General features: G+C 44.7%; 1 protein-coding gene across 7 annotated transcripts in view; it reads right to left on the minus strand.

Moving 5' to 3' along the window:
• The window catches only part of Mettl24 (methyltransferase like 24), a 98,192-nt gene that overhangs the window by 87,783 nt on the left and 782 nt on the right, over positions 1-9,627 (minus strand). For 2 of the 7 annotated variants that reach the window (XM_023722309.1, XM_023722314.1), the window contains exon 1: positions 9,181-9,201. The exons of 4 other annotated variants lie outside the window; for them this stretch is intronic. The gene's annotated coding sequence lies outside the window, so the exon portion shown is untranslated. Of the gene's footprint in view, positions 1-9,180; positions 9,202-9,516; positions 9,621-9,627 lie in introns of those variants that run through there. One more of the 7 variants, XM_023722313.1, reaches the window with a different exon arrangement.

The following is a 9,627-nucleotide window of genomic DNA, read 5'->3' on the forward strand; positions in this document are numbered from 1 at the left end:
CCTGTGCTTTGCTAAGCTTGCTCTAAGTAGGTGCTTTAGACCACTGAGCCATCTCACCAGCCCTATCTTCATATTTTTTAAAAAAGATTCTCAGACTAGCCAGATAGCTCAGCAGACTAAAGCACGTGCTTAGGCAGAGCGCAGCGGCTGGGGTTCGATCCCTGGTGTGCCATGCTGTCCCCAACCCCAGGGCACGCTGAGAAGGCAGTTGAGGCTGGATGTGATGGCATGTGCCTATCGCTGAGTTCGATCTGTGCAGTGAGACCCTGTAGACCCTGTCCTAAATAAAGAAAAAAAATCAGATTCCTACTGAGTTGCCCAGGCTGGGCCCCACCTTGTGACTTACAGGCATATACCACCACAACTGGCTCAGAATCTGAACTTCTGACCTTAAGTGTAACATCAGCATCCCAGGGCCTGGGAGTGTAGCTCAGCAGTACAGCATTTGCCTCACACATGCATGAGTTCAATCCTAGCACCAAAAAAAGAGCTGGGGGAGCCTCACTTACAGGTGGTGCTGTATCAGACCAAAACGTCTTCACGTTTTAAATCCATGTCATCTAAACAGGTGTCCCAGGATCTTTCTTCACTTCTCCCGTATTCTAGTCCCCAAACTGCTAACAAAGTGCCTCTTACAGCCTAATAACTCTGAGCTCAAGCATCCTGTATTTTGCTAATTGAGGGGTTTTTTTTTCTTGTTTTATTGTGCTCTGTTCAAAGTTGATGAAAAATAAACTAAAATTGCTTGCTGTCATATTGTGCATAAGAAAAAAGGAGACAGAACACATACATAGCCTCCAATTTGTGGCTAGGTTCCGAAAATACATTTGGAAGTCGTTTAGGTAGCTTGAAATAAAAATGAATAAGTGATCACCATGAAGATGGATTTAGATATGAAGAGTCCTCTCATTAGCAGCTTTCAGCTCATTTACACTCATGATTTTATTTATTTAAATAACTTGCTTCACCCTGCTCCTAGAAAAAAAGACTGGCAGACCCCATCCTCCCTTCACTGCCCTGCACAAAAAATTCTAAGCCAATGCCAACAACAATCATTGTCTTCAGAATCCAAGAGGCTATGCAATGCTATCAGTAAAGATGTAAATCAACTCTGGCTATATTTTAGTTTGCCGCTAAATTCAGGCATCTGCTTTATTTTAGATCTCAGAAGGGCCGACTGTGCTTTATCCAACATTGTCAACAGTGCAGATCTAATGAGGCCTTCCCAGCGTGAATACGAACCATGGCCAAGAGACTCTCTGTTTATTATGGATAACTGCAGGGCCACCACACTGCAGTGGTTAGAAGCGCAGCTGCAAGAGGCAAGATGGCAGTCTGACCTCGGGTGTGACCAAGCAACCAGCCCTGGTCACTGGATGGTGAGGAGGAGTGGTGTGCGTTGCTTTCTGGCCAGGGCTTTCAATAATATCATATCACAGCAATTCGCGCATCCTCATGTTTATAGCAGCACGATTCATAAGAGATAAATCTTGGCAGCAATCTCTATGTCTATCAACAGATAAATGGATAAAACGTGTTATTTACACACAATGGTGTACAGCTGTGCTGTGAAGAAGACTAAACTGGAGTCATTTGCAGGAAAATGGATACACCTTGAGACCACAGTGTTAAATGAAATAAATCAGGCACAGAAACTAACATATCATATCATTTTTCTAATATGAGAACCCTAAAATATAAATAAATTAAAACACAAAATAAAAGATAATAGATAACAGAGAGAGATGTTTTGCCAGGGGAAAGTGACCAAGAGATGGAGGAAGGGTAGAGGAAGGGCATGAAAAAGGAATTAAAATGAGTTATGTACATGAACCAACTCCCCACTAGGAAAGTAAATTATGTACTGCAAAAGCACTAAAAAAATTAGAAATAAAAAAATAATAATGTTGCGTAAGATCCGTCAGAACATTCTCTCTTCTGCCATGGGGACTGGCAAGCTTTTGGATAGTGGCTGTCCTACCAGCCCAGGGCCCAGAGGCAGATGGATGCCCACAGAGCAGTACCACACCCATCAAATCTCCATGGATAGTGTTGGCCAGATAGCTCAGAGGACTAAAGCGCCTGCTTAGGCAGAGCGCAGAGGCTGAGGTTCAATCCCATGTGTGCTGTGCTGGCCCCACTCTGGGGGCACACTGAGACAGCGCCTGAGACTGGGCCTGGTGTCTCACACTTGTAATCCCAGTACTTAGGAGGCTGAAAACAGGAGAATCACTAGAGTCCTACCTATGTAGTGAAACCTATAGATCCTATACTAAATATATTTAAAAAATTATTTTAAATCTCAATGGATACACACAGCAGTAAGAAATAAACCTGGTAGTAGGAGCCTGGAGATCAGAGCATTGTTTGTGACCACAACCTAAACTAGCCCCTTCCTGCCTCATCCCCTGGGGACATGGTACCAAGAAAAATGGCCTGGTGTCTCTGTTGATAAGTTAGCAGATTTGTGTAATTTAGTATCTGAAGCTAAATGTTACTATCTTGTCAGGGAAAGGTCCCTTGGTCCCAATCATCATGTTCCAAAATCTGAATTAAATAGACCTAAGCAAAATTGGAAAGAGAAAGTTACAGTAACAGCCTTCTGAACTGCCAGTTCTAATTTATTGGTGAGTCCAGGTTCTTTGCTGTAAACAATAGAAACCACTTCAGCTAGTTAAGCAGAAAAGGAATTGATTAAAGATTTATTAGCTTACAGTGTCTCAAGGGCAAGAACAGTACTTCCAGTCGCAGCCCTGTGGTCCCCACGGCCACATCACTCGGCACAGCCGGAGCACGGCAACCAAGCCTCTCCACGGCCGGAGCACGGTGACCAAGCCTCTCCACATCTTTATACCATCTCCTTCTTTGCATCTGTAGGGTACCTGCCCAACTCTACTGCAGGTGCAGCTCAGTGAGGGTACTTTAGGTGGAAGGAAAAGTGGACAAAGTATTTTTTTTTACTGACTTTTTACTTAGAAAGGTAGAGAATTCCTCAAACACAAAAATGATATTCAAACTTATGTCCAAAATAAATAAAGCTTTCAGGCAGGCGCAGGGATGGGGTTTGATCCCCAGCATGTGGTGCCGGCCTCGCCCCCCTGGGCACACTTGATGGCCATTGACACTGGGCGTGGTGGTACACACCTGTAATCCCAGTGCTTGGGAGGCTGAAAGGCAGGAAGGATCACTACAAGTCTGATATACGTAATGAGACCTTGTAGACCCTGTACTAAATACATTTTTAAATAAATAAAGCTTTCAATTCTTGACCAGCATGCATGCACAAGGCCCTGGATTTGATACCCTCCACTATGAAAATAATTTACACACATATATGTATGCGGTCCAAAGTTCATAGGTCAAATTTACTGAGGCATTAACTAGCAAGCCAGCTTGTTATTAAATTACATATGGCTATAGACTGTAAGGCTCCTAAAATACAATTTTCTTTCAATCATGTGGGCAGAATAAAAACGCTTCTTAGCAATTTTTCCCCCACTCTCTTTTAGCAGAAAACTCCATAGGAGTTTAATGGGATCAACATGAGAAAGGTAGAAGATCCAGGGGCCAGGGAGATGGCTTAGTAGAATAAGTGCCTGAGTTCAATGCCCGGTTCCGCAGAAAGAAAGAAAGAAAGAAAGAAAGAAAGAAAGAAAGAAAGAAAGAAAGAAAGAAAGAAAGACTGACTCAGAAACTGTTTTTAAAAGAAATGGATGGGGCCGGGGAGATGGCTCAGTGGAATAAGTGCTTCCCTGGCAAGTGCAAGGGCCTGAGTTCAATCCCCGGTTCCGCCAAAAAAAAAGAAAAGAAATAGATCAATGCTGCTAGACTGCTGGTTAGGTCTCTTAGTAATGAAGTATCTCCTATTACTTCTATGAATCACAGAACAAACAGCTCACCTCCTTATAAACACAAAGAGGACTCAGGACTCCAAAGGCTCCCTTGCCTTGTAGGGAAGCTCAAATGCCCATCACCCTTGGTTATCTCTGTCTTAACTAGGAAGCCTTCATTCTCCTCACAGGCCAAAAAGGGAATCCGATTCCATCCATGAATACTGGCAAGTTATTCTTTCCCTTAGAGAAGTGAACTGGACAAATTACACACAAAAACATACACTCTCCACTATGAGTTGTTGAGAAACAATAGAGGCTCGCTCCATCAGCAGTTCCTCTGAGGAACTAACTGCAGGGTTTGGAAAGAGTACAGAGCCCTAGTCCCCACACAAGGCACATCAAAGTTGTAATGAAAACCTGCTTTTCTTTATGAAACTAAGCAACCGCTATTTCACGCCCACATATTGCTGGTGCCCATTCAATTACCCTCAACGACTTTGTTTAAAATGAAAATGCTTTGCCTCCTGAGGACAGTGTGAGAGGACAGACTCAAGCTGCTTCCCGAAGGGTGGAAGTGAAGGTACATACACAAAACCCCAAGGGGCTGCAGACTACTGCTGGGCCGCATCTCACAGGGAATTCAAACCTATCTTCAAAGATTGAATAAAGAATAGGGACTCTTGAGGCAGTTGGATACACAGGGGCTATGTCACTTTCTCTCCTCCTTCATGCTGACAAGCACAGAATTAGAAAACGCCAAGCAGGATGACAAAAAGTGAGAAAGACCAAATTTTACCATATGGTTTTTTAGAAGAGGAAACAGGCCCTCCCCCGCCCCCTTCCGAACACATTGTTCCAAAGGATCTGTGACTAACAAGGCAAGCCAGCACAATGCTGGGCTCTATGGCTCAGTGATTCAGAAGTCACTTTCCTAGCCAGCATATTAAATGTCAAGTAACACATCTCCGATAAGAGAAAAGCTGAGCCCTGAGGAAGGATCTCTCCTGCGCAAACGAGCCCTATATTTCCAAAGCTGCTGTCTTTTAGGTGGACTGCCAGCCTATGAAAGACAGAGCATGCACCCAAGAGCTGCATAAAGAAGACTAAATCATGCAGGCCATGTCTAGTCCTCTAGAAATCCCCCCAAAAAAAAACTTTGCCTGTGGGAATCACAGCAGGTATCCATTTAAGGGAGAAAAACAAACACACACAGGGAGAAGGAAAATAGAAGCAAATGCACGGGATCACAGTGATATTTTTATGCAAAATTTGCACGTGTAGTTTGCAAATTTTGAAAGTGAAGAGCTCTGACAGAATGCTTCCAGAGCCAGTAACATACAAAAATGTATAGGTCCTAGGGTGATCATAATAAAAAAAGGGTAGTGTTTATCCGCTGTCTATCATTTGTCCTCTTTTCACAGTGTTCTAAGATTAGAATTCTGATTGCAAAAGGACACTGTATTTAGATCCAGTTCCTATGTGGCTTAGTGAAAGAAGGGGATAAGGGAAGACAGGATGAATTATATGAGGACTCTGCTTCACTTTTTTATAATAGACTGTTTTCTTTAAGAGCAGCATGAGCTATCATTAAAGTGGAAATATAATTGTAGAATTCTTGCACCACAACACCTTTAAAAACGCATGGTGTTAAGAAACATTCAGCAACCCAATTATTTCATGCAGTTCTCATCCACCCAGAAAGTCGTCCTCAAAATAGAATGGAACTTCCTCTCCTTTGCCCATCTGGTATATACCTGGGGCAGAGTAATCAAGAACCTCATAACACTGCTGATCAGTATTCTTAACAAACAAAATTCAAATAAAATTCAAGGACTTCAACAAGTAATTTGCAAATGTTACTTCAATTCTTAATGGTACATTCAGTTTATATTACACCCTATGTTGAGGTAAGGCTCAAAAGGAACAAGATTTGTCCCCACAGAAATACGTGACCTTGAGCTCCATTCCCAGAAGTAGAAAGACAAATTAGACAGCTGGGCTTTCCAGTTTTAAGGAATATTTCCATTCAACTGTGAAGCAAGGGGAAAATGAAACAAATTCAAGATCTTTGCTATCTAGGAAGTTGGGAGAAGTTAGATGTACGAAGTATGATCAAATATGGTGGATGCTTAAAATGTTTCAAAATGTGTTACAGTAAAAGACACATTGCTATCCACCTCCCTTACTTTGAACACACTTAGCCCATCATTCTTGCCACTTTCTGATACAGTTCTGGAAGTCAGTCCTTCCTGTGAATGTGTTTAATTGCACAGTTGCGGCTGCCTCTGTGTCCCACAACCATTCACCGTGCTTACCTTTTATGGTCATTTTGCCTTTGGGGTACAGGTACAAGTTGCACAGTACCAGATCCAGCGAATAAGCCAGATGCAGGTATTCAACAACATTTTCGTGGGTCTGCTTTTCTGTGGAATGGCACTCGCAACAGAATTCAATTTTTTTTTTTTTAAATCACAACTTGTAAGAAAACTTCAGAAAAGAAGACTTCCACAACTGCTTCAGAAAGTGACAAGACAGACTCCTGCCAGGCTTGGTAGTGCAGACCTGCGATCTCAGCACTGGAGAGGCAGGGACAGGAGAACTGCCCTGAGCTTGAAGCCAGCCTGGGCTACATAGTAAGTTCATGGCCAGCCTGGGCTATCAGTAAGACTTTGTCTCAAAACAAGGATGACACCCTCAAAAAAAGACAAGAAAGACAGGATGTGTCTAAAGCATGAGTGAGTACCTTGAAAGAACTCATGTCAATGTCTTTTACTGTCATAAAATTTTTTATTCAAATATTGACTATATAGTTTGATCATACTTCATACTCTATATTCTGAAAAAAGTAAAAAATAAAAGGAAATCCAGGGAATAGGAAGCTTAAGAACTTAATATTTTATAACAGTAATAAACTCATTTATTTCATTTTTTTTCAGCCAAAGACATTTGAGGTTACCTATGATAGGCTAAAGTAGGAAGATGATGATGATGATGATTATGATAATTATTTCATTAACTCTTTGGAATAAACACTTACTATGGGTCACTGTGGGAAACACAATCCTTCCCATGGAGGATGACTGGAGACAAAACATTCGATCTGAAATGGATTATCAGGTCTCCAAATGTACAAAGGAACTCACAACTCATCTTGTCATGCCAAACTGGGAGGACCAGCACGGAGGTAGGATTAAGGAAGTACCATTGGAAAGGTTTCCAAGCGCTGAACCTTGTTCGAGGATGGAAAGGGCAGGAGGATGTAGAAAGGAGGATGCAGATCTTGCCAGTAAAGGAATTAGCATAAACCAAAGGAATGGAAATAGGTTACAACCAATTACATTTGAGTAAGGTGGAGGCTAAAGAGATGGGACAGATTAGTGAAAACTAAAGCTACCATTACTGAGTACTCACAGTGTGCCATGTACTATGCCAAACATTTCCTCTTTATTTTCTTTCTAATTCACTTTTAGTAAAACCAAGTCTGTGCTCAGATTCGTGTCCCTTGTCCTCCCAAGCCATACTCATTCCCCCCTTGTTGAATTCATACAGTCTCAGGGTTTGGGCACCAGATTTTTATTTAGTTTTTAGTTTTTGGTACTAGGAATCGAACTCAGGACCGTGTGCTTGCCAGGCAGGCACTTAGGCAGCTAAGCTATTTCCCTGGCCCTAGGGCACCAAATCCCTACTTCAGCCTGGACCTTTCTTCCCAGACCAGATTTACCTGTCCAATGACTATTTCATGTTTTTACTTGGTTGTCAAAGGGAAGCTCAAGCTTCACATGTCTGAAACATACCTGTCCATCCAACAAAATCAAAACAAGGAAAGCAAGCAGAAACTCCCATGTCTTGCAAATTTACCCAGCATCTTTCTACTTCTTATCACTTCCACACTGCCACCCACCCATCTCCAACCTGGATGGTGCAGCAGACTTCTACAGGCTTGCATATGACCTCGACACCATCCCCCGGGGCTGTGAGCCCATGCATTTCAGACCTTGTCATTTGTAGCACAGGGTCCAGCTATCAATTCTGTTGTGTCAATCGGAGATGAGGATTGAAGAGTCTTGTACAGATGACAGTAGAAATAATAAGACATTGATAGTGAATCTAAAAGGAAAAGCACAGGGTGTGGTGAAGAAGTTCAAGGACAAGACATTTGAGAACATCCAGAGGAGGACAAAAGACTCAACTTTTGAGAAATGTCAAGTCTTTGCTAACTGTCCCCTCAGCCCACCTTTCCAACTCTTCCATTAGTAATTCAAGACCTAGATTTAAACAGCAGGCCTGGTCACTCCATGGGGTGCCTCCATTGAGTGCCTCCCACAGTGGATTTTGAACTCATCTTGCACCCTGTACACACACAGCCCACCTGAACTGATCCAGGGCCTGGCAAGCTCTTGATGAGAGTATTTTATGCATAACACAACACAGTATCAAGGAGAGTGATGAGGTACATGAGAAGTGGCTGCTTTCTTCTAGAAGAACTAATTAAGATTTAACACAGGAGGTGTGGTTTTGGTGACTGAGCAAAGAACTGAATTTATCCAGGAAGATAATACAGATGGTGGGCAATACCTGGAGAGGAAGTATAGAAAGGAACACAGTGGAAGGAATGCCGAGGCTACTGAGACTACAGAAGAAGTGAGCAGCTGAGCCAGTGGCAAAGTGTGGGTGGTTGCCGTGGGCAGGGTGGGGGTAGATGCTTCAAAACAAGGAGTCACCACCCAGCAGGCAGAAGCTGCTTCCAAGGAAGCAGTGAGGGTCAGGAGCAGGCGTGATGGGCACAGATAGGATAGGTGTGCTCTTATCTTTTCAACTCTCAAGAATCATGTAAATTATGAGCTTCAAAAATGGAGAGTGGCCAGCGAGATAGCTCAGCGGACTAAGCACCTGCTTAGGCAAGGGCAGGGACTGGGGTTCGATCCCAGGCACCACATGCCGTGCGGGGCCCAAGCCCTTGGGCCCACTGAGTGCACACCTGTAATCCCAGCACTGGGGAGGCTGAAAACAGGAGGATCACTAGGAGTCCGAGCTGTTAGACCCTGTACCAAATACATAATGTGGGAGGCCAGAGGCTTAACAAGCAGAGGTTAAAATCAAACCTCTCAATGAGGTGTGAAGCAAGAAGTTAATGAGGTAGGAAGAGCAACCTTGTCCAGGGTTGCAAATCAAATCCACGTTTTCATTTCTGTCCTAAAGAATCCGATTGATGTCCCACTGAAGGATGCTGGGGATGCAACTTTTCACCCTGTACCAGTCACCCTGGCAAGTCTGGAGCGGGACTCCAGGGCCATCAGGCTGGCAGGTAGGCGTTCACCACCACCAACCATCACCATGAGCACCCTACCCGGGTTTGTCCGGATTCCACAGGAAAACCGGTCAGGCACAGCGCACTGTGGCACCCCATGACCCCTTTCTTGTCCTCCTGCCTGTCACGCAAAGCCTCCCCTCACTGACATGCGCGGGCTTTGGTCCCCGGCCGCCGGATGCCCAGAGCCTGGGCCGGGGCCTGCGCACGGCGGACGCCCGGTGGATGCCGTCGGGCTGCGGAGTGAGCGCTGCTCAGTTCCACTTCGCTCCCTCGGCACCGCAGGATGTGGCCAGAGAAGCCGCCCGGGGAGCAGAGGGCCGAGAAGGCGGGGTAGGGCTGGCCGGTGCGGCTTCAGCACGCGTGGCCACTGACCTTCCGCGCCGCGCAGCAGCTTGGCTCCGGCGTCCGGCGCCCGCGGCGCACGTAGGTCACCCGCCTCCTGCTGGCGCCTCGCGGAGGGCCGGGCGCGGGCTGCAGGTGCGG

This window comes from Octodon degus, unplaced genomic scaffold (assembly GCF_000260255.1).
Source record: "Octodon degus isolate 3935 unplaced genomic scaffold, OctDeg1.0 scaffold00090, whole genome shotgun sequence".
In the NCBI taxonomy this organism is placed as follows: Eukaryota; Metazoa; Chordata; class Mammalia; order Rodentia; family Octodontidae; genus Octodon; species Octodon degus.